Source organism: Anopheles stephensi, chromosome X (genome assembly GCF_013141755.1).
Source record: "Anopheles stephensi strain Indian chromosome X, UCI_ANSTEP_V1.0, whole genome shotgun sequence".
NCBI classification, from domain to species: Eukaryota; Metazoa; Arthropoda; class Insecta; order Diptera; family Culicidae; genus Anopheles; species Anopheles stephensi.
Genome location: NC_050201.1, coordinates 14,874,491 through 14,897,920, shown reverse-complemented (window position 1 = coordinate 14,897,920; position 23,430 = coordinate 14,874,491). Strand labels below are relative to the sequence as shown.

At 46.5% G+C, this 23,430-nt stretch overlaps 1 long non-coding RNA gene across 1 annotated transcript; it reads right to left on the bottom strand.

Moving 5' to 3' along the window:
- Positions 1-3,876: 3,876 nt before the first annotated feature.
- LOC118510249 lies at positions 3,877-9,016 on the bottom strand. The gene is made up of 3 exons (XR_004905988.1): positions 8,907-9,016; positions 4,460-4,757; positions 3,877-4,393 (listed from the first exon to the last, which is right to left on the bottom strand). It is a non-coding gene; the product is annotated as an uncharacterized LOC118510249 (long non-coding RNA).
- Between the last annotated feature and the right edge of the window lie 14,414 nt (positions 9,017-23,430).

The window sequence follows — 23,430 nt, the reverse complement described above, 5'->3', positions numbered from 1 at the left end:
TAATCCTGCAGTAATTCACGGTCATCGAGACGTTGCACATCCAGTTCCAATGATCGGTTTTGATGCGATTGGTGCAAAATGCAATAGTGCTATTGGGAGCATATTGAGAGTTGAGAATTTATTGGAACTATGAAGATTGATTAATCTCGGAAATTTGGACATCCAACGGTCCTTTCCGGTTCTTGATGCGTCTGGATCAATCCTGTGTCATATCAAGGTATAGGGAGCCTATTGCAAGTTGGGAATTGATGGGGTCTATTCAATTAAATTCAGATCAATTCTGAACTCCCGGAAAGTTGAACATCCAACGTTACCTTTCGGTTCTGGATACATCTGGATCAATCTAATGCCTTAATAAGCTATCGGGAACATTTTGAGAGTTGAGAACTCATTCTAATGTTCCTTGAAGATTTATTAATCCAGGAATCCTAAAAATCTGAATTATTATTTCTAGGATTCTGAAGACGAAGAAGACGAAGAGTGGGTAATTTTTGACATTTATTTATTTATTTGTTAATTATTATTATTGTTATTATTAACCGACAGACGCCACATTGTCCAATTTTTGACAGTTTTTGATTTAAAAGCAGGTATTATCTGACCTATCGCCTTAAGCTGCATATATGCGCGCTAGATTGTAATTGTACAAACCCATCACAAACAGTTCCGTGTACGTCATCCACGGCTTGCATCGCCCCTAACAGAAGCAGCACCACAAATCGTACTATCATGTGTCTTCCCATTGCAATGCTTGCAATTAAAACCGCTGTCCTTGAACCACGCTAACACGCAGCGCGGGAGATAAAACCGCACAGGAAATTGAGGCCAGCCAAAGGTGACTTTTCTAATCCTGGTCCTTTCTGTTGAGGTACCAGCAGGAAGAAGCCGAAATCAAGCTGCGCTCGCAAAACGGCTACCCAGGTCAACTGCGCAGAATGCGCCCCGAAAACATGCGCACCGCGCTGCGTTGAGACTGCACCCGAGATAACCTGCGGGGCCCACACAGCCCATGCACAACCGGGTAGGTACCTTATCCGGACCATTAGACACGCGGTTAGAAAGAGTGAGACAGAGAGAAACGTTTGGAGGAAACTGCCGGTAGCGGCAAGTTGCAGTGTACGGTGTCGTACCAATGTTTAGGCACGCCCGTGTACGTGTTGGGTCCGGTAATGTGATGCGCAAGTAAGGAAAAGTATAGGCAATATGTAGTGATAGAGTGAGAGAGAGAGAGAGACAACCACAAAACGAAAAAAAGCGCAAACCAAAATGCTAATCAGGATGGCAAAGGCCCCACTCAAGGACCGGCGGAGGTCAGCGGAGTTCAGTGCCATGGTAACGAGCGTGCCAAAACGTAAGCAAAACTAATCATAATAAAATATAAGCAAATGCGCGAGCTGCAGCGGATGGACGGATTCACCTTTCTCGATCACGCTGGCCCTTGTGGTATTGGGCTTTTTTTTTAGAGAGGGAGGATCGACGAACATGGTTGGACCTTCACCGGTCCAACCCATAACGAGAACAATCTTAAGATAAGATTTTGTTTCCCTACATGCAACTGGTCCCAGCACGGAACTATTCCGATGACAGTTGTTATGTTTCGGTACGTTAAGACACTTCATCAAGATCGGCCCATGTACCGTGGACTCTCGGGGTAGAGCTGAGGTTGCAAATATGGCTTTGTGCTGTGTGTAATCTTAATCGAGAATCTGTATAACTTTGTCTCTGTTATCAAACCTCGTAGCCACCATAGTAACTGTGAAGATGTAGGAGTACAACTGTTGTCCAGTGTTACTCCCTCAATGAAATAGCTCTTGAGCATCTGCTGCTCAACTTGCCTGCCGGATGCTGTAAATCGGCTACAGAAGCTAACCAGCAACTTTAAATGATATCCCTCAGCGAGATCTCTTGAAACAGCGTTACGACCCTGTCTGTCCCTAAAAGGTTATTGCTCACCAGACTTCTAATCACACCACCGGGCAACTACGCTTTACTTAAGATGTTTGCTGACATCGGACAAAACGGTAGGGGTTCGGTCCTGGACGAGGCTTTTTTTATCTTTGCCCTGATAAAAGAAGCAATGGGTAGGTATGGCCGACCCAGTCCCATGGACCGGCAATGGCGGCACAACTCGGCAAAGGGTTCGATCGGTATCGATCGGGTTGGTGTTAACATCTTCGGTGTCCGTTTGAACTACGGGTTCGTAGAAATGCCCCATCCATTCTGCTGATGGCGTCGATCGACATCGACGGCTAGCTTCCTGGAACCGAGCGTTACCGAGAAATTACGACCCAAAGCAACCGGATACTTGTAATGGACGAATATCTTGGAATCTACCGGATATTAGGTAATTGCGCCATATAAGGTAATGGTTTCTTTATAAAGCCAGATATTCTAAGATCGCTTAAAAAGTTTAGAGCGACTAAAATAAATCGCACATGGTGGTACAAAAATTTGAAACTCGTAATGATTCAACCAAACAACGGTTCGCCTTGTACGGGTAGCCTTGAGGAAAATCTCAATTGAGCCTAGTTCCTGCTATTTTTGGCAAATAAACACGTACACGGGCAGGATAGAACGCGAACCGACGACATACCATAATGGACCCCATTCATAAGGGGAGGTCCGCCCTAGCATGAGCAAAATGTAAATAGATCCTCCACGCCACCTAGGAGAACGCCACTGTAGGTCGAGAATTTGACTGGCAGAATTCTAGATCTGCTAGCGCGAGACCACCAACCGTCGCGTTCTAGCCGCAAATATCTTCACGACGTGGGGTGCACGGATGGTAATACTGTTCCTTCTGTTACTTACTTTTTTGTCGTCTTTCGCTGCGTCCTCGCATCACATTCGGCAAGTGCGTATCACCACTAATAATTTCCGCTCATTTTGTCACGTTTGTCAGACGACGCCCAAAGGCCGAAGAATTCGTCCAAAGGGGATAATAAAAAAGTTGGAAGATTTCCGGTTTTCTTCAGCAGAAACCTTGGGAGGTCTCGGTATGCGACGCAAACATGTGGAAACCCGATCGTCGCTGGGCGATGATACAGCGCTAACGGCTAACAGTGGCGCCTCACCAAACTCCCCGATGGGATGGCCGTGTGTGGCCAGAAGGGGTACTCGCGCTCACAATATGCAGTGGTGCCTAATCAAAGTGAATCGATTATTCTAAGCGAGAAACTGTGTTGCGCAGTGTTTTGCGACGATTGCAACGCTTGCACAGCTAATCACTTATCATCTGCGCCGGAAACGCAGAACTCAACTAGAGCGTGTCGTGAGCACTAGGCACTAGGGCTAGGCCACAGTAGGAAGTAAGAGGGGGGAGGGGGAGTTCAGAGGTAAGGGTGGGTTTGGGAGACCGGTTGTGCGCATGCAATAACAATAACAAACGAAAGTAATAGACGGCACGGGTGAACTTACTGACCATAGTTGACTGTGTCCAATCGCTACAATGTTAGACACTGTTCCCAAACAACATGGGCCTCAGGTGCCAGATGTTTACCAACATCAATGACTGCACGGTGGAATGGAATTTATAGCTCCCGTCTGCTGGGAGGTTGATAGAGTGCTGCGTTGTACTACTATCAGATTCGCTTCCAGGGTATGACATTTGGAATATAGTTATTTGAGCTATTTAGGTCGAATTTCGAATATCTCGGTCACACCCTAAGATACATCGAGGAGGACTTTGAAACGTTAGATCTATCGCTGGAATGTTTCTAAGCGGTATCTGCATCCAACGCAGCGCGTTCCCGCTGCACACAGTCATCGCTATCCTCGGTGAGCTCTGTTTACTTTCTAACGCGCTGTTAGCCAGGAAGCGAATTCTAACGCTAGATATGGAACCTGTTTCTATTTCTGGACTTTACGGCTTGATGCAATTTTCCAGCACTAAACATTTGATAGATTCACAGCAGCAGGTCGGGATGAATGCATAAATTCGTGTGTTTGAAGTTCACGGCGCGTCATGCATATTGCAAAACCCCATACTCCTCGCAGGCCAGGCAGTTAATCAGGTTAGGGTGAGGTGGCGCGTACAACACTGTACAGTAACAATGTAGCACTGTTCAGATTATAGTTCTGAAAAGGCATCCGGACGAGTGCAGTTCAAACCGGTCACGCATAACGCCGAGCGCTATCCGCCGGAGGCCGGCGTGCGGGTTGAAGGAAGTTTGATGGACGAGCAGCACAAGGGATCGAATGGAGGTTTAATTGCATCCACGAGTGACACCCGTTTGCTAACGGGGTTCGCTGTTATCTATAAGGCTCCTCTGCCGCACTTCCATACGCCTATCAGTTCCATGTAAAGCGCCTTCAAGCAGCGTGGACTAGAGATGCCATTTTCGATTGAGAGAATCACTTCACTCGCTCGAAAGAGTCGACTCTCTAAATAAATCTTTGACGAAATTTCAGATAAAAAAATTAAGAAAACTGCCTTTTTCCGATAATTTATGATACTCACCAACAAGACGTCTGTTCAGAACAAGTTCAACGCCACATCGTCCGAATATCGATAATGATAAGTGTGGTGTGAACCGCTCATCTGCAGAGTTTTATCTCCTTTTCAACTCAAACATATGTTTGTAATCAGATAAAGAAATATCTGCTGAGCCTTTGAGATGCATTCTTCTTCTTCTTCCTTGACACTTCAACCTCGTGAGATCTCGGCCTGCCATTTCTGGTTTTCTGTGACTTAATTTTAACTGTAGTAAAGTAGTCAGCCCTACGTACGGAGTGAGATGCATTTTCGGGTTTTTATTCTGTGTGACAAAGAGTGAACAGGAGATATACTTCGAGTTTTTATAATGACAAGCGGAATGACAGTGATGGGAGATAAAGGGTCGACTCTTAGCTGGTCAGTCACTCCAGTCAATTCAAGCCAGGATTTTTGATGCGATTCGTGAGTCGGTTCTTGTAGATGTTGAGATAGTTTTATTGATAGAGTTAGCGACAGTTGGATTACACAGTTGTACTCTCTACTTATAGAATACCTCCAAGTTCCTATCTTACACAATTCGGATTAAGAGTTTGAGTTCTAAAGAATTGAGAATAATATAAAGAATTGATTCGATTCATTTCACTGCAAGAATGACTCTCAACTGCGGTGTCGACACTGTTCGCCCATCGCTAGCGCCAACTGCTCCACTACTTGAGTCATTGACAATACACACGTTTACACACTCTCACTCTTTAGCGCTGTTGACTTGATTTGAAATGTAAACAAACCGCGCTGGTAAAGTGCATACTGAAGTGGGCGATGCAGCGTGCAGGTGTAGCGGACCGCCCTTGCTACACACGCTACCTCACCTGAGAGCAGATGGCCTAGTTTTCTTGCAGCTACAAGATTTACAACCGACGCTCCATACATCATTATCCTTCAGGAAGTGGCTTCGGTGCTGTACAGCCGTATACATAGAGATCTCTTTTCTACCATGTGAGTTAGTCTACACCCTAGCAACGGCTCTACTGCAGACAGACCAAAATATTGGGGAGATACAAAAGAAGCGGATTGTTCTCGGTTCTTTTTTTCCTGGTGGGGATTTCATCTTTGGAAATTCTGAAATTGAAATTTAGACAGCTGATCGGAACTTCGGAAGGGGGAGAAGCGAAAGGAATAAATTCATGCTAGATGTACGAGACCCATACGTTATCTCAACGTACAATAACGGTCGTCATACAGCTCAAAGTTTGATTGCGTACCTCGTACGTACGAAACTGTCAATACAGTAGGCTTTGCACGTGAAGCAGCCGATTCTTTTTACGCAGCCGCACATACCGCCCGGTGACCTTAATTATCTAACAACCCAGTCCGTTTGTACAGATTTTAGGTGTTGGGATGTGTCGGTGCAATATCTAGCCGGTAGGCAAATATTGGAATCGAACTCTGCTCCACAGTGGGAAAGATACTAAGCTATGAAGATCTTGCCGGTGGTAGGTTTGAAAACATTTTGAAACCTGCCACATAATTAAAGACCTCGTACAGTAGCGTTTTTTGCGAGCGAGGAAGATCTATTCTACTGAGGACCAGTTGTTGTAGCCAGTAACACATTGTTGCCCAAGGCCCCCCACCCATACCTAATTGAACAAAGTAACGGTTGGTGGAATGTGTATATAAATACTACACACGATAGGTGTTTTGATAAGGCGTGCAAAAACTACCGCGGTGGTTAATGTTGCTAGTGTGCAGCTCCGCAATCGTTTGATTAGCGCTAATCCACCAGGAAATCATTGATAGGTGACATTGTACGCCGTTTTGCTACTCTGCTACTAAAAACTGATAAGCTGGAGTGCTTTCAGGGAGACATTTTTTTGCCCCCCGTTCTGGCCCTTGGCGAGATGGAACTACCGCAGCAGCTTAACCTCATTTCCCCCGATAGGATGATTGATTTACCAATCGAGATTTACCACCAGAGCTGGGATTAAGCGTGCGGCAGATTAGTGACGTACTAGTGGAGCGTTCGCTGTCAAATGAGGACTTCTACACTGGGTTCCTAATAGCTAGAGCTCATCGTAGTTCACAGTTAGGAGTAAAAATCGGCTAGTCAAAATTAATTTCAATTCCAACCTTTTGTTTGCACTCCCAATATCTTGAAGTTAGATTTTCGCAAAAACCACCATAATGTCGGTGAGCGATTTTTCACGTGCCGCTGCGCACAACTCTCGGCAGCCGGGCGTGTTCGGTTGGGACGTTGAAGTAAGCTGGGTGGCAACAGGTTGGAGTGAATGTAGTCGGAACTGTGGGAGCTAGAACGGAGGGCGGTGGGTCGTCTACGTCTGAAGGGTGTCTACGTTTGGAGCGTGGCTGGGTGGAAGTGAAAGTTCATCAAGTTCAAGGACACGGATGTACGGTGATGTTTTTTTTTGTTCCTTCTGCCGGCATTTTACAACAAAACCTTCGACCTGGGTATACAATTCCGGGCATCAAATGCAGGGCTGCTTTGTCTGACTTTTACCTTCTACTCGCCACCCTGACCAGTGCTACTCTTCTCGCGGCTGGAGATATCACTGGAGGCGGATTCGCCCGTTTAACGTTTTTTTTTCTGCTTCTTTGGGGTGGGAGGACATCGTTCCCATCGTCAGGATAATGGGCTGCGGCAGGCAGGATTCTGCCAGTGGCTGGAGCTGGGTCGCTTATGTACTGCCGTCGTGTCGGGACGATAGACGACAATGGCCCCCGAATGGGTAAACCGTTGTAGTGGTTGACGACCGAACCGAGCGTTGGCAGTTCACCTAAAACCCAGACTACTTTAGCATCAAGCTAATCAAGTCCAGTGATTGACAATCTTGCAACACACAAAGAAGTGATGTTCGTAAAAGTGGGGTTTCCAGCTACGGTCCTTGATGGTTGGATCAAGCGTGAATCCCAAGTTCTGTCAATCCTTTAATTATCAGAGATTGATAGGATTTGAAGTACAGTAGATAAAGAAATCTGTCTGCCGACATATTGCGTACTGCAAACCACTGCTCTCAACTCAAGAACATACATCCAGAATCCTTTGTTCCGACCGAGCTCTTCTAACGAGACGCATCTCCCTAACCTCCTAACCAAACCCTCTTTTCACCCTAACCAGGATACGCATTAAAATCCAACCGAAAAGCTCTGTCAAAAGCACATTATCTTTATGGTATCTCTTCCCGCACCAAAAACAAAAACGCCTCCCTCAAAGATAGTGAACCTCGTGCGAGTGACAGGTTCGGGCCGGTTCATGTTAGAGGTTCACGCTCGCTGGTCGGCGAACGGGAGCCAATGCCACAGCATCTTGGCCGCGACTGAGTCACTCACAGTCTCAACCGCTTGGCTCACTCAATATTTTCCGTCCGGGTCCGAAAGGGTGGTCGAAGCAGCAAAAGAGGTGTTTGCAATGTGTACACCCGCAGACATATGGTACCTCATCTTCCCAACCTTTCGGACTTCCGTTTTGCTCCAACGCAACGCCGTAGACACATAGCTGGCGCGCAGTTTTGTACATAGTGAAGCGAAATACATAGCCGGCTTCTTGCGGGGGTTCGGCCGGATTGAACTTTAACCTCGACCTGGTGGCGGTCGGTATCTTGAACGGGTTTCTTGGTTTAGTGTGTGTTGTTCTATCTTTCTCCGAGATTGGGAGATAGAGAGCCGGCAAGAGAGAATTTTGGCAAGAAGATCTGCTGCGACACACCCTATTTCGTGGATGCTGATACTAATTGAAACGGACAAATAAATTGATTTCTTTCCCCACCTAGAAACTCAGTGCTCAGTACGGTGTCTTATCAACCTCGGGAAGAAAAATGGCCTACCCGTAAACTTATCTTAATTTAACCGTCAGCCGAGATAAGTGGCGAAAAAATCGCGTGGCCTTGACACAGTTACAAGGCTATCGTGCGTTCAATTTCGTGTCGATGCTGCTCGATTCGCGGTGTGACATCGCAATTGTTTCTGCAACTTAAAGGCAGGTAGGAAGGCTTCGCACAGAAGCTGATGCCATAACCCCGGTTCGTGCAGATAGCTTGCAGCTGATGCGGGATGCCGTAACTTATCGCCTCCAAATTTCCCCTACAATAAACAGGCAATAAATGCAACGAACCCTCCACAGGATTCCTCCTTCTTCGTTAATTTTGAGGTGTTTGCGTTACCCTCGGCAGGGAAGGTAGGATTAGACGCACAATCAGAAGCAAATCATTTTGCAATATGCTCTTTTGAAAATAATTTCCCCACCTTTTTTCCTTCGTTGGCTTCAATTCTTGAAGAAATGGGCTAGATCATGCGACAAAAAAAAATGCTTCAAGGTCTGCCGAAAGTGAACTGCATCCGATGAAAGAAACCAAGGTACTCCTAAATTATCCAGTAATGGTTAACATGACAGATCGCACGGAATGAACGAAAGAAAGAAAGTGTGCAGAGCAACAAAAAAAAAAAGGCTGCAGCTTACCTTATTCCATGCTCAGTGAGCCATTGCTGTCATCGAGGCCTTTTTCAATGGGAACAAAGCTACAGTCATGATCGACATGATGTGCCTCTTAGCGTCATGACTTGATAAAATCTGTGGAAAAGGGAGACATAAATTTTGTAAAGTAAATATCATGGACGAATAATTGAAGCAAAAAAAAAAGGCAGGAGAGAAGCGAATGTCCTAGGTAGGCTGACAATGGTACAAAAATTAATACACTTTCTATGAACTGCTCTTGAGGACCTCTAGCGATGATAAATTCTTCTTTTTTTTTGTCAGCAAGCAATTATTGGTTTTGACTGACATCGAACGTATGTGACACATGGTTGTCAGGAAAAAGATCGTTTCACAATTTTTTGGGCGAAGTTTAGGTACAACTGATATAACTAGCTAAATGATTTTTTTTTATTTTAGAACACTGAAGTCCTTGGTACTTCAAGTTCCTTGGATGTTGTTTATTAAGGTCACCCGGAAGCATCGGCAACATGAAACCCATACGAAAGGTTTTAAAATGGATGTAGAACTGTTATTTTTATCTGCCTTCACAAATTTAACACAATGTCCTATTGTGGGACGTTACAAGACTTCGGGTCATTGACATAACTCGTAATAAATATGGTATTGAAGAGCATTACTCTGATAGGAGCTTCACAGGTTCATCAGGATTTGTCTGGAAGAGTCATCTTGAGGGCGCGTTCTTGAGAGTCTACACCGCCATTACTCACATCTTTGACTTAGTTTACTCGTAGTTGGATAGTTAGTCCTGCGCGCAGGAAGAAGGTCCAGACCTCCCCAAACTCAAGGTATCTCCTTATGTTACAATCATAATAAGAAGCGCCTGACGCCATGCTAATTAGAGTTGAGATAATGCTGTCCAATTTGCTGTCAATGCGTTGCGCCAACAGGTATCACAAAGCAAACACAAAGCTCCCCTCCGAAACAAAACCTTGCTAGACTCCAGCTGATGTCTTGCTGATGGACAACGCTTGACGGAAGTCGAAACATTGATTATCGCCGGCACGTGCATCACGCAACCCGAGCCGATCGAACAGCATGACAGCAATGCAACGAATAAATGCAGAACTTCTCGGTAACGGGGAAGTCTGTATCCCCGTCTGTCATCCGTACCGTTTGGTTTATTTTCGGAAGCCAAAAATAGTTGCCGAGTGCTGCCGGCAGATGTCTTACGACAGACGACGGCGGCCAGGCAGTTTGGTTCGTCCAAAATCTCTCATGATGCGAGACATCAAGCGAGAGGGAGGGAGAGAGAGAGAGGGAGAAGGGAATGGGAAGAAACATTTGCCAATGACTGTGGCCGATAGCCGAGTGCTATGCTAGAAGGGCTACCTCGGTCACCGTGGAATGGATCACGCGTGCGCAACCGTACTACGTCATATTTGCTGCCGGATCGGGAGCATATGGGAGAGGCTGGGACGCAAGAAGCAAACGAAAAAAAACCTTTAAATGTCCGGCCATATCGTTATCTCGCGAGTAGTGGAGGACTGATTGATTGAGTATATCGGAATATTGGAAGAGTACCAGCTTCTTACCAGGAGTTGCCTTATTGTGTACAAACTCCCAGTCATGCATTCAATAAACACGAACACACTGCTTTAGTGAGCTATTAGTCACCTTACCGAACACCGCATATTAAACCGATTGTTGTGACAGAATGACGTAAAGTAATCGCTCGAGGCAATCTTCCAAGATTCCGGGAAGAGTATGTTATACAAATTCAATTTGTACCCCCTCTCCCTAACAAATGCTCTACCCCTGATTCCGATTTTGGGACGATGGCTAACTCGGAACCGTCTCGTCCACGATATGACATTTCTAGTTTAACACATTGCCCGCAGAAAACAGAAAAGAAAGCTCTCACCAACCACGCCTTCGCTCCGGTCGACAACCATATCAAAACAGCAAACCGGAGCAGATTCGCACAACATCAAAGGGTTAATGTACTGGCTTGCCCGGTGTCGTAGAGCAAGAGTCCCGGGGTTTGCCCCGGTGGGTGGCGTTGGAGGTCTCCACTGTCTCGGGTGGGCAGGATTGTTGATAGATGTTGCTTCCGCTTTGCGTGAAACCTGGTGCCTGGGGGCATCCGCCCAACCGGTGGACCGGATGAGTGTTGGGCGGAGGCCGGGACGCCGGGACGAATAGCTTCGTCTGGCACTTTTACCGAATTTACCGCTGCGCGCATGAGGTGAGTGACAGATCTATGAAGTGAAAAGACGGCTGCAGGCGAGCAGACAGCAGAGGTGAGTGTGTGTACCCATTTTGCTGTGGGTAAAGGAAAAGCTGGTAGCTAAAATCGAGCCGGGAAGACTGTGCGCGCGAGTGTTTGATGTGTTTTGCCTCAGCATCCCTTTTGGCCGCGTCGCTTTACTTTCACACATTGTGTTCTACGCGGCCGACAGTTCCGCGGAACTGTCGGTGAGCTGTCACGCATACAACCGTACGCGCATTCTCTTCTGATCGGCATTTAGGGCATTTCAATTTCGTAGCCAAAGGCAACCCAGGGGACATTCGGGAGGGATCCGTCCGTGTATCGGACGGAGGTGCGTTCGTGCGACAGAGGACTAATTTTAGCGCTACTGAGAGCGCGCGCTCAACGACGACGGGCCCGACGGAATGGGCAGCCGGCGAAGGACGGCGCGAAACACCGGGTATGGGACACCTTTTCGAAAGAAAAGGTTCTTATTCTTTGCGCTGTGCGTCCCCGTGTAGCCGTGTTTTCTGTTTAGAAGTTTCGGCTTGTCGCGTCGCCACCGTTCACGGGGGGGTTTCATTTTGGAGGTTATGTTTCGCGGGGGTTTGCCGGAACCGGCGTCCGGGACCGTTGATGTGAACCTGGTGGCGACGGCGACGACTGGCCGTTGATGGACATTTTGTTGCATACGGCCAGCGACCTGTCTGCTTTTCGCCCGTGCCCCGAACCAAAAGGTAAATAAAACAACATGCGAGCATCGAGACATCGGTTTGACGAGCGAAAATGACAGTATGTCTGGGCACCGCTGAGGGTTATTACTCCCGGCACTCAAACTGAAAACCAAAAACCAAAGTAGCAAGAAGCCAAAAAACATGATCTCAAACCCAACAAAACTGTGAATAGATTTATAGGTTAAGTTTGACAGTACTCGGGGAGGTAATACTTAGACGGAACCGAAAATAATAATACAACAATCAAAAACTAGACACACGATCCACACACCACGTTCAACGGTCGGATGACTCGGTCTCGGGCAACTTTGATCGTTGAACACGCAGTCTACGACGCAAAACAATGGTAGTTGCGCTGTGGTTCAAGTGTCCCGGTTAGTATTTACGCGCGTGCGTTATTGATTGAGCTATTGACATAATGGATTAATGGTATTCGGTGCGATAATTGGATGCCAGTTACCTTGCTACTGTCCGCACCGGAACTCTTCCGAGCGGATGGTGTTACGGCTTATTAAAGGCGAATACTATTCATGTTCAAAGTCTGCAATATTCTCGTTCTTTTGTATCTTCATCATGTCAGCAATATTAACAACAAGATTTCTTGGTAAATATTTAACGAACAAAAGATGTCCAGATATCTTTTTCAAGTAATGTTTCAGAATCGCTTATCGTCATATGGCAGGATCGGGTACTGATTCTCTTCAGGACCTACTCACCGTACCCAGGTTTGAATGTCCGGTCAAGAACACTTTCCATAAGTTGGGGACACAAATCTTGATGAATATTGATTGAGCGTAACATCCATTATTAACATCCAGATATCCTCTTGACTCAGAATTCTAGAATCCCTTTGTTATGGTCCAAAGCCCGATGATCGATGAGGTAGCGACTGGTTGTCGATACTCGTCAGGATCTTTTCCCTGTATCTAGGACTGTCCAGGTGCATGGTATCAATAATTCTAGAAATGGCTGACAAGACCCAGTATGCCATTATCCCAAGAAGAGTCGGAAGTATTCAAAACGCTCTACACCCAACACACACACCCAGAAACTGTCGAATGCACAACTGGAAAGCCATCGGATATCCTACTGTCATCATGATCCGTAGGTGTCACGAGTGATTTTGCGCCTAGCGACGATAGACAAGATGCTGCGCGATATTACGCCACCATTATCTGCTTGCAGCACGCAGATTAGACGAACAATTTGCACTTGGTAGCGTCGCTTTGTTGCGTCCCATTTCTTTCCCATCGCATCACATGGCATTCATGGTTATCAACGTGGTTGTTCTGGTGGTTGAAGCGACGAAGAAGAAGAAGAAGAAAAAAAAACATACACACACATACACGCACATACAAAATACGAAACATGTTCGTTAATCACTTCCGTTCGTGTTTCGCACAGCGGCTAACGCACTGTGATTTAGCGCGTTACCAAGCGGTACGTTCGGCAATAATGGTTTGACCTAATTTGCTGAGGCCTCACAGGCCGGGCGAAAAGCTGGTGAATCGGAACAATTGCGAAACACAGAGATCCGGAGCGTGTGTGTGTTTATGTTTCTCTTGATACGCTGAGGTCTAAAGAAACCTAAGAAATCCTGAGCAGCTATGTAGTCTCGTTCCAGGGTGCTTTGTAGCGACGGCAGAAAGGCGTTGATGATGATGCTAGCTAATCAATTGCTTCTTATTGTTGAGATCGTGCTGTAAGCCGCGTACTCGGGCGGTTTGCTCTTCAATTCGGGGTACCTCCACACACCAGGAGCAAACAAATTCTCGGCTATTTCCGGGGACCCTCTCCACAACCGTTCTACAGCGGTAACAGCACAAAAAGCGCACAACTCCGCAGATCGGGACGCGCTCCGAAGGGTAGACCGATCTTCGCCTCTAGAGTAGCAATCCGAAGCATTAGGGCCGTTTGACGAGGTAAGTTTTTACCTATGGTACATAAAAATAAACTTCTTCCTCAAGGTACCGCCGTCGAACTCTAATTGATTTTGAGCTCACCCAAAAAAAAAAAAGGCAAACGATAGGGAGGAATGACACAAAAAAAAAACGAACGTAAAAATAGACAACAATATGTCCAAAAGAAGAATTTGGGAATACAAATGTGTCCAAGTTCTAGCCTACCGAGTCGTCGATAAGAGGGCCAGCTGAACTGGTTTTTGCTCACCAGATGGAGGAATACATGAAGAGCAGCTGTTAAAAGGGGCCCGGGGAATCGGCCCCGTTTTTGTGGAATCGATTTCAATAAAAGCGGAAGGAATGTGTCGACGCGACCCTTACCGCCCTATTTGGAATGAGCAATTAAGAGCTAAAATCTTGCCCGCCCGTCATCGCCTCCGAGCGGGATCTGCTTGGTGCTGACATCGCGGGAATCAAGCCGTGTATTTATAACTTTGTTTCGCTTTCGATAGTGGATCGCATGGGGTTTTGGATAGTGTTGGATCGCCGTTCGGGACTTTTGATTGTTGTAAGTCGTGTCTCCGTTGGTCCGTCGTTCCCTGACGACTATAATCGGGCGTTAATGGCGGGATCTGGGAACTTCCTCTGGGGGTCCCAGAATTCGATGTGAAGATGTCTCGTACTTGAGTACGGACTTAAAGCGGAAGCGTTCCAAGTCCCAGAGCGAGAGAGATCCCAACTTCTGAAGACTTGTCCTCACATCTGTCACGCTGTGATTCTCGCAACTGACGTGTGTGGTAACGGTTTTTGGCTAACTAAACAAGCAGAAAAAAAATAGCATACGGATATTGCACAATTTATCAGGTTTTGTGCAGCGCGATGAATCAACCGCCATTGCGTTTCCCTGAAATTTCGTACGATAGGTGCACACGCAGAAGCACAACAAAAAAACCAAAAGCAACCAAAAAGTACACACAACGCTCCCTTGCCTTGATTCAATCTAATCTTTGCGCACTAACTGCTTGGTGCGCACAGTGGCGCCACTCGGTACACTAATCTATCATGCCCCCGGTGTGCTGTGTGATGTTTTGGGTTTTTTCGTCAATTCTTGAAGACCACTCCCCGTGATTGCTTTGCCTCGCTTCCCGCGCCCGGGTCCCAGGATTTTTTTTTGCAAATTTTTTTTTGTTGGTTGCCTATACCTTCGTCTGTAGTGCGCAATTCGTCGCCCTAAACAAGGCGTCCGTTAGCGGGGCAGAGCGCACACATATCGCAAATAAAGCAGGCACGCATACTTGAGCATAGTGCCCACTTCCGTACGCCGTGTCGGTCTGATAAGAAGATTTCTTTCTTTTTTTCGGTGGTGTAAGTAGCTTCTGGGGTGTGCCAGGAGTCACCTCCTCGATGGTTTTGTTAGAAGCGGTCCGATAAAAGACGCACACACATACACAGTAGCAGGGAAGGAGACCGCAGAAACCGCATCCGCGCCTTAACACCCAAGGCCATCGGTAACGTACGTTACCAAGCCTACACGCTTGCATCCCTTCTCTGTGAGCTGGCAGAAATTTAAAGACCGGCGTATACCGGCTACCGGCCACGCATTCCGACTGCGCAATTCCCATACCTCATACGCTCGGGTTCGGCACCGGGCACGATCGGTGCGCAATATGTTGACAGACCTGGCCTTGCCCGTGGTACTGATAACTTTCGACGATCGACTTCCTTTTCTGTACTGTGCCACGCGCAGCACCTGTGATGTAACGACCTGCGAGATAGAGATGCGGGGGTCCCTCGCATACTGCTAACATGACAAGATTATCACGACGATCCAAATTGATCTGGTGCGCGGCAATCGGGTGTCCGTGGCCAGCTTGCAGGGTAGATGGCTAGGTTCTTTTCGTTTGGAGGTCATCTCTCGATGTCCTCCGCAATCGATGGTTGCACCAATCTTGAGCCGACCTTGAGGTTTTTCGAGGGCTAGGGCACCAGAGTGTCCCTGATGTCGTCCTAGTTTCAAAACGCAAATAACCGGATAAGCATCTCGCGCGCCACCCGTGGGAACTTTGGCTGACCAGTGTGACTAAACGAGGCGTTTCCGACCCGGTCGGCATCCGCAAAGTCTATCGGGCGATATTTCCGCCTCTCGAGCCAAGGTTACACGCGCCACCAGCAGCGAGCGAGAGACTTCGCAGCAAGTTGAAGTTCGTTCGCGGTTACACACGCGCCTGATGGCAGGGTTTGTTCAAGGGATCGCCTGCCCCAACTCCCGGCTCGCCTGCTCGAGGTTCGCCGAAAAGCCGGTTGATTAGAGATCGCCGGCCAAGCTATGGTATGGTAAGGCGGTGGAGCATCATCATAAAAAATCATAAAGAACCCAACCTAATGGACTAGTTTGTGCGGATCTTTCAGCTTCTCTCTCTCGCGCTCTTTCTTGGACTGTGTGGATGACCTTGAGCGCCACATATAGTTTCGTTTTTTTTTGAAAACTCCTTCCTAAATAGCTGCACGATGGTGTGATGATGCTCCATCGTCTGATAATGACGATTGGCTTTTATTAACGCACAGTGTTGTGTGCCGGCGCGGCCTCCCTTTGGTGCTGACCGGTTTGTTCGCACACGTCACGCAGTACGCTCGATTATGTTGTTCCACCACCTGTCGTCCAGCGGTGTTGTGGAGCGAATCTCCCATCTCACCTACACCTAGGAGGCTAGGAGGTGATCCACTCGCCGCTATTAGCTCTATTAATTGGACCTACCTGCAGCCCTTTCGGAACCGAAGCCCGAACAAGACCGATTTAAATGTGCATTGAATATTCAATTAAACCGTGCGCCAAGCCAGGTCCCGGGCGAGTGATCTCGCGTGTCAGCAGAGAAGAGATATTAAAGACCGAGAACATAACAAGATAGCTGGAAGCCAAACACCGGAAGGTAATTAATAGGGTCGTTTTGGACAAGTGGAGACTGCCACATCACGTAAATAGTGCGGTGAAAGAGCAATTAAGCAAAATATTACTAGCGACCTACGATAGCTGGCTATTTGAATTGCTGTTCGACGATTTTTGGGACCCTTCTGTTTCTTCTGTATGAAGTGATAAATAATCAGTATCTCTAAATCTGTAACGACTGCTCACCAGGCAGTGAACCTCGCTACCGTAACAAATGTAAGCTTTAATGTAGGTAGATATCCATATTTTGGGATATCTCTAGATCTTTGAACAGGATTCTGAGGGCGTTAGTGCGTTTGTCGTTTCCGATTGCTTAATAACGCCGCGTCATCCACGATGTAACGGTGGGTATTATTGATAGTAAGAAACACTCTTAAATTACACATGTAATCGTCCCATTATCCTCCTGTTGACGATCTACCAAACGTTCGCACGACACCGATAGGTACTTTAGGTATCTCTCTCGCTCCAGGATCACTCTGTCATCCGGCGGTGGTGCGCATTAGCTGGGGTGCAAATGTGAAAGTTACGAGACAATGAACAAAGACACCGTATAACACCCTCTATCTGTTTGTTCGGCAAGTGATCCTGCCATAAATTGTTCGCAACGACCGATCCCGATCCACGGTCGCTATTATCAGTTGCACCATTTTTTTGGGCAAGAACTAATTGCTGGGTTGTGTTACAATAGATTTATGTTACCGGGTGCGTCCGGATACCGTATCCAGTGTCGTCGATGCGTGAGAGCCTCCATGTTGTGGGGCACCTGTGCCAGCTTATGCTGGTTGTGCGGCTCGTTTAGGGTCACCCGGTGTTCTAGGTTGGGCGATAGCGTTCCGTGCACCGGTGCTCTATCACTACTGTTACAGAGGTCTCACAATTTGGGATGTGATCTATTAACGACAGAGAGAGAGAGAGAGAGAAAAAAGGAACAAGTGCCCCGAGTCTCCTGCATGTTTGATAGGCGTGGTTCCGGTTGTCATTAGAACTTGTGGTCTATCGTTACGCATCTCTAGCTATTGTCATAGACGCAGCGTTGGATTGATTCAATGGGTCTAGCAAACGCATAAACATTTATTACCATTTGGAGCAAAGGTGAAGATGCGTCAGGTCCTCAGAACCTGCGTACTTCTAGCAATCATATATACACAAATAAAAAATGGCGTAATGGCGCCGTTCGGCAGAAGAATTGGTCTGATTATAGGAAAGATATAAAGCAATAAATAATTCTCCACCGAACGAATTGCCTGCCAGTCCGGCCCGGCCCGTCCACCTGATCAAGCTTTCGATTAGTTCCGCTCTGGCTGGCAAGGAACGAAGAGTGACGGTAAAACGCCAACCAAGAGTGTAAGTTGGCCAGTAAACCATCCGGCTTCGATGAACAACAGAAAAAAAACGCACCAGGTCCAGATGAATGAGTAAATAGATAAATAATAGCAAGACATACAATAAGGTAACGGCAGCATTACTTTTGGTTGTTCAAGTGTCGAGTCCTCGCGCAAGACTTGGCCACAACCCACAAACGACGGTCAGGGTTGGAATCGCTTGGGTCCCGACCGACAACTGTTTCAACGTACGTTCGTTTTTTTTTTCTTGCTTCTCTTTGCCCCTTTCTTTGCTCCAAGGTTCCAAGTTCCATGTCCACGCACGGTTCCGAACACGAACAGACAGACGTTGTGAAGGCTCTGGTGCGTAGTGGAGTTTTCTTTCGTCCATTTTTTTTTCTTTTGGTACTCTTTATCGCTGCCTACCGAGACGGCTTTCGAGGGTCATTGGGAGGGAAAATTATGACACATGAATGTTCATAACTTAATAAGATGGGATATCTAACCCGGGGTGGATTCAGACCCACATCTGAGCACCAACACATACGGTAGCAATCGGCGACTAATTAGTCTCAGTATTTTTTGTTTTGTGTGTCTGGGTCTGAGTGGTTCCTCCAGTTTTTCTTTGGTGGGGCATGATTGGGATGGCGGAGATGACGGGCCTTTCGCTGTTAGAAACCGAAAGTCACGTTCCCTTAGGTCAATGTCTAGGTACGGGTATGGGTCCACCAGGGCGATGTAACCAGCACTGGGTGTGGGTTTATCGGTGCTCTTTGCATGTGGACTGCTCGACAACTTTGGGGACATCGCAGACCCCCCGATGGATCTGCTCTATTAATAGTAGTCCACACGGTCATCATTAATCACGCAGCTGCAAGGGATGGTTGGTCTTCATCTTCAGGTCTTATTACCCGTTCGCCGATCGAAACATATATCTCTTGCCGGAGGGTCGACTACCCAACCGTCCGGGTGTCGGTAAACATGTCACAGCGAAGGCGCTTGACCGGCATTGATAAGTTCCAGGAGGCCTAGAACTCAGGTGGCAGGTGCGGTTTCCTCCATTGGATGGATCGATTGATTGGTTCTATCAGGGTGTGTGTGCTAGCTTGAAGAGTCCTATGCCTAGGTGCACTATCAAAGATTAATGACGATTTACGACCCAATCGATCGGCGCACCTTACTTAGACTTTAATTTCTCAATCGACCATCGCCCAAAATTGGGACCAAGTCGCGAGTACTCGCAGATTCGATCCATTTCCACCGTATCCAGTTACTCACCCATCAATTCGCCGAAATATCGCACCGACTCTGGTACGAAAGAGCGAACATTGGAACAATTTTGATTGGTAGAAACTGTGGTTCCAAGTTCCGTGAGCCAACTCGTCAAGGTTCATAAATTTTTCCCAATGCCGCGCGCGCGTTAGCCACCGCGTTCGCCAACGTGGCGAATGTGAATCTGTAAACCGCAAACCTGAGCAAACTTATCGCCAGACTACCGCAGCTAATTGAAACTGTGGAGCCTCTCCAGCTCCATCTCGTTGGCTCCGAGTCTTCCTCGCGCGGACCTCCCGCTTATGTGCGTTACTTGCGTGTGAAGTTCGGCCGAATGGTTGGCCCACCGTTTGCCCGCTGTACTATGAGGTGGTCGACTCCAAATATAGGTTTTATAGGTTTTTGAGCGTACGAGCAAAATGGTAACTTCATTTGGGAAGGTTTTTCGGCTCGCAGCCAAAAAAAAAAGAAGGGTTTTTTGGGACATAAGACCCAAAAAGCGATCAGTCAGTGATTGCTCGCTTTCCTGGAAGCTACATGCCAATGAAGTGAAATAATCGTTTGCAGTTTCAACTCTACCAACGCCATTGATGCGGCCACGTTCAACAACCCGGCTTGTCATTGCCCCGGCTGGACGAAACGGTACGAAAACTCCATAAACTCCGGAACAAATATGAAACAGCGACTCGGGAACGAGCGGCTTCTAGTTCTTGGCCGTGCCGTAACAAATTGGGAACACATAATATACAGAATGGGCTGGAAAACCCATTTTAAACTGCTCCGAAGTTCCGGACATCCATGGGGTAGTGCCGGAGAGATGTCGAACCGACGAAGATGTCGAAGACACAAATGAAGAAAAAGAAAGAAAAAAGCCCTCCCCAGGCCCAGACTTCTAAACTACGGGCGTTGAGACCTCCACATGGATTCCAAGCGTTAGCCTCGGACGACTCTCATTATTGGTGATCATTTGCGGTTTGAAGAGTAACATTTTTTGTTGTTTTGTTTTAAGTTTTGACATTTATGACTCTTCAAGAGTTGCGTTTCGTTCCCTCTCTCTCTGGCTTATTATAGACTTCGTTTCAATTTTTTTTAGTCTGTTACTCGTTTGCATGAACTGCGTCTTCAGGCGTTTGCATCGCAAGGCGTATGCAAACACGTGTGGTGTGGCGATAAGCCTTGCGTTCTGGATGTAGCCATTTTTTTGTTGTCGTTCGTTGCCTAGCTTTGAAGGATTCGTCTTCGAAACGCGCATATGGTGCACCTTTCTCACCGGATCAACAAATAGTTGCGCCCGGGTCTTATCATGGGAAAGGTTCGCCGAGGGTTTACCATTTCGCTAAAAAATCCATCATCTAACGCCTAAACTAACAGGCAGCCACCGATAAGCTCGGGCAGGGCACAATCAAAGACCTGTGGAACGGTTTGCTTTCGCCGAGTCTTGCTTCTCGCTTGCTGCGATTCCGGAACGCCGGATCGTTGATATCGTGCGAGCATGATCTGCATAGGAGGTCGAGGTGCTGACCACCCTGAGGCGGACCCGTTATGGGTTAAGGGGTTTTTATTTTTAAATTCTAATTTCTCATCCTTTTCCCTCTTTTTTTCGCCCTATGTTCTCACCAGCCGTGGGGTGGATTTTGACGGGTGGTAGAGGATGGGATGGAGGAAGAGGTAGGAAGGGCATGAAGGAAAACGAAGCGTGAGTAAAGCGGGCAGATAATATCGAACGATAATCGATCGCCTAAGGAGCCCTAAGGAGCCCGGGATCTCGAACGTTTGCCGATGTTTGCCGTGGAAGGGAACAATAACAGAACAACAGAACATTTTAGGCGAAGTTTTACGGTGCTGTAGAAATTCCGTAATTGTTTCAATTTGTCACACCGTGTGCCGTGGCGAATCTTTCCCGGGTGCATTGCGTTGGTGGTAACCGCGTCGACGCTACTGTTGTTAATCCTGCTGCGAGCTAAATGCTCGTAGAACGCGCCATTGTTTTGAAATTTTGAAATAAGCAGGTTGAAAAACAATCGCAATCGGGTGTGAGAACCAAAACCAGCAGTGTTTTGAGATCAGCAGCAAGCGTCGGTAGGCAGAACGTGGTCTCGGTAGGCAAAACCGTGCCCGTGGACGCCTCACCGAAGCTTACCTCGGCTAAATGTCCCGCCTAACGAGCCGCTAAACAGGGGAGCGTTGCGAATCAATTGGCTCGCTACAGATCTCGGCGTAATTGTAGCGTAGCGATGGAATAGCGTATTGGGCTGTTAATGAAAATATTACGAAAAGAGAAGTTAACCGGGAAGCTTTCACTCTCCTGCGCGGCGGATCTGATGAACATATGAACTGACCTATTGCGATAACTGCCCATCGCTTAGTGTACCACCTTTCATTAGCGGTTAAAGCACACACACACACGTATAACTATATCCTCACCTGACAAAAGGGCCGAAAAGGGGTTTGATGCATAAAAATTAAAATTTTGAATCGTTCACATTTTTTTTTTCAAATTAAAATTGTAATATGTTTTGCAACTGACAATACGGCTTCAAGCCGTCATAATAAATAATAACAAATAATTTGCAACCATACAATAGAATTTTATACATAGTAAGGAGAATCTTGCAACGTGACTATGAAATGTTGTCTTCAGGTGTAGATTAAAGAATTAGTAATTTTAGCGTTTGTATCCATGTAATGGATCTTTTGATTTACTCAGGAGAACTTTTCGAACGTATAGTGGAATATTGTAAGTCCGTGGTGCAGCTTTGAAATCATATGATGGCATTATACATTCAGTTACGGGAATTTTGCAACATAAAAAGATAGAACTTTACAATCAGTTGTGGATTTACTGCCAAGTTTTTGGTTCACCACTAATAAACTGTCAAACTTGCGAAAAAATCATTATATTGTTTGTTTACATTACCACGCGCTTTTCGTCACATTCGGACGGGTTGAACGTGAAAATTAGTCGAAAATGTTGTTTTTTACTACTTTTTTAATGAACAGCTGATTGTCAAGTTCCCGTAACGGAATGCAAAACATTCATTTGTAAGATTGCAACTTTCCACAACGGGATCACAATATTCCACTATCCGGTTGAAACGATCCGATGAGTTCACTCAAAAATTCCATTATTTGATTCAAACCCCTGTAAAACAAATTTTCCGACATTTTTTTTTTGCGTTAAACGCGTTCGAATCTGAATGACAGTGCGTGTTGATATCAAGAAACGATCCAACGACATTTTAATATTTTGACAGTTTGGTAGAAATGGTATCAAAAAAGCGCATAGCTAATTTTAAAGTGCCATAGTTGCTTTGCGAATCTCTCTTAACTGTGGGTAAGATAAAAAAAAACCCATTTCTAACTTTTATAATATTCCACTATTCGTTTGGCACATTCCCCTGTGCGAGTCCAAAAGATCCATTATAGGGATGGAAAACCCTGCATCTTCCGTAGCAAGTGCTGATGCACGAGTTCTTTAATGATAATTTCATAATTGCCATTCCCATTCCAATTCCCCCAAAAAGGTGGTACTTGTGAGGCCCCCGTGGGTTCCACGCTTCGGTAGAACTACGGTTTGACTATGGAGAACCCCGTTTGCAACAAACGCACCGTCGGTAAGATGCAAAGAAAAGGCCACTATAGGGAGAGACACCACACACACGGACCGAGAAGATAAATAATTTCACTTCTCGATTTCAACACCCTGCATTATTTTCGAATAAAGAAATTAAAAGCCCACAAGGTTTTCGGTTGAAACGTCCAACTTGGCACCGGGGAGATTTGAGACTTTTCACGCCCATTCCTTAAGTGAGCACCGGTCTAAACGCATCTAGCCCAATTATCCTTGCATTCTAGCTGTGCCCACTTCCCTCCCTGTTCTAGGCCTCCCGTTAATTGTCATTTATTATCTGTACTTCCGGGGTTTTTTTCCGGGTGTTTCCTTTACGCAGGATCCTCACAATATCCGTGGTGAAAGGGAACTTCACCTGTTTTTTGTTCACGAGTTTTTTTTTCTTCTGTTGGCGAAATGACCTATTAATGAGCAATTAAGAATCGTTAACGAACAACTGAGAGGAGATTTATTGCTGTCCACCGAGACCTTGCAGCTGTCGTCACAATGCAAT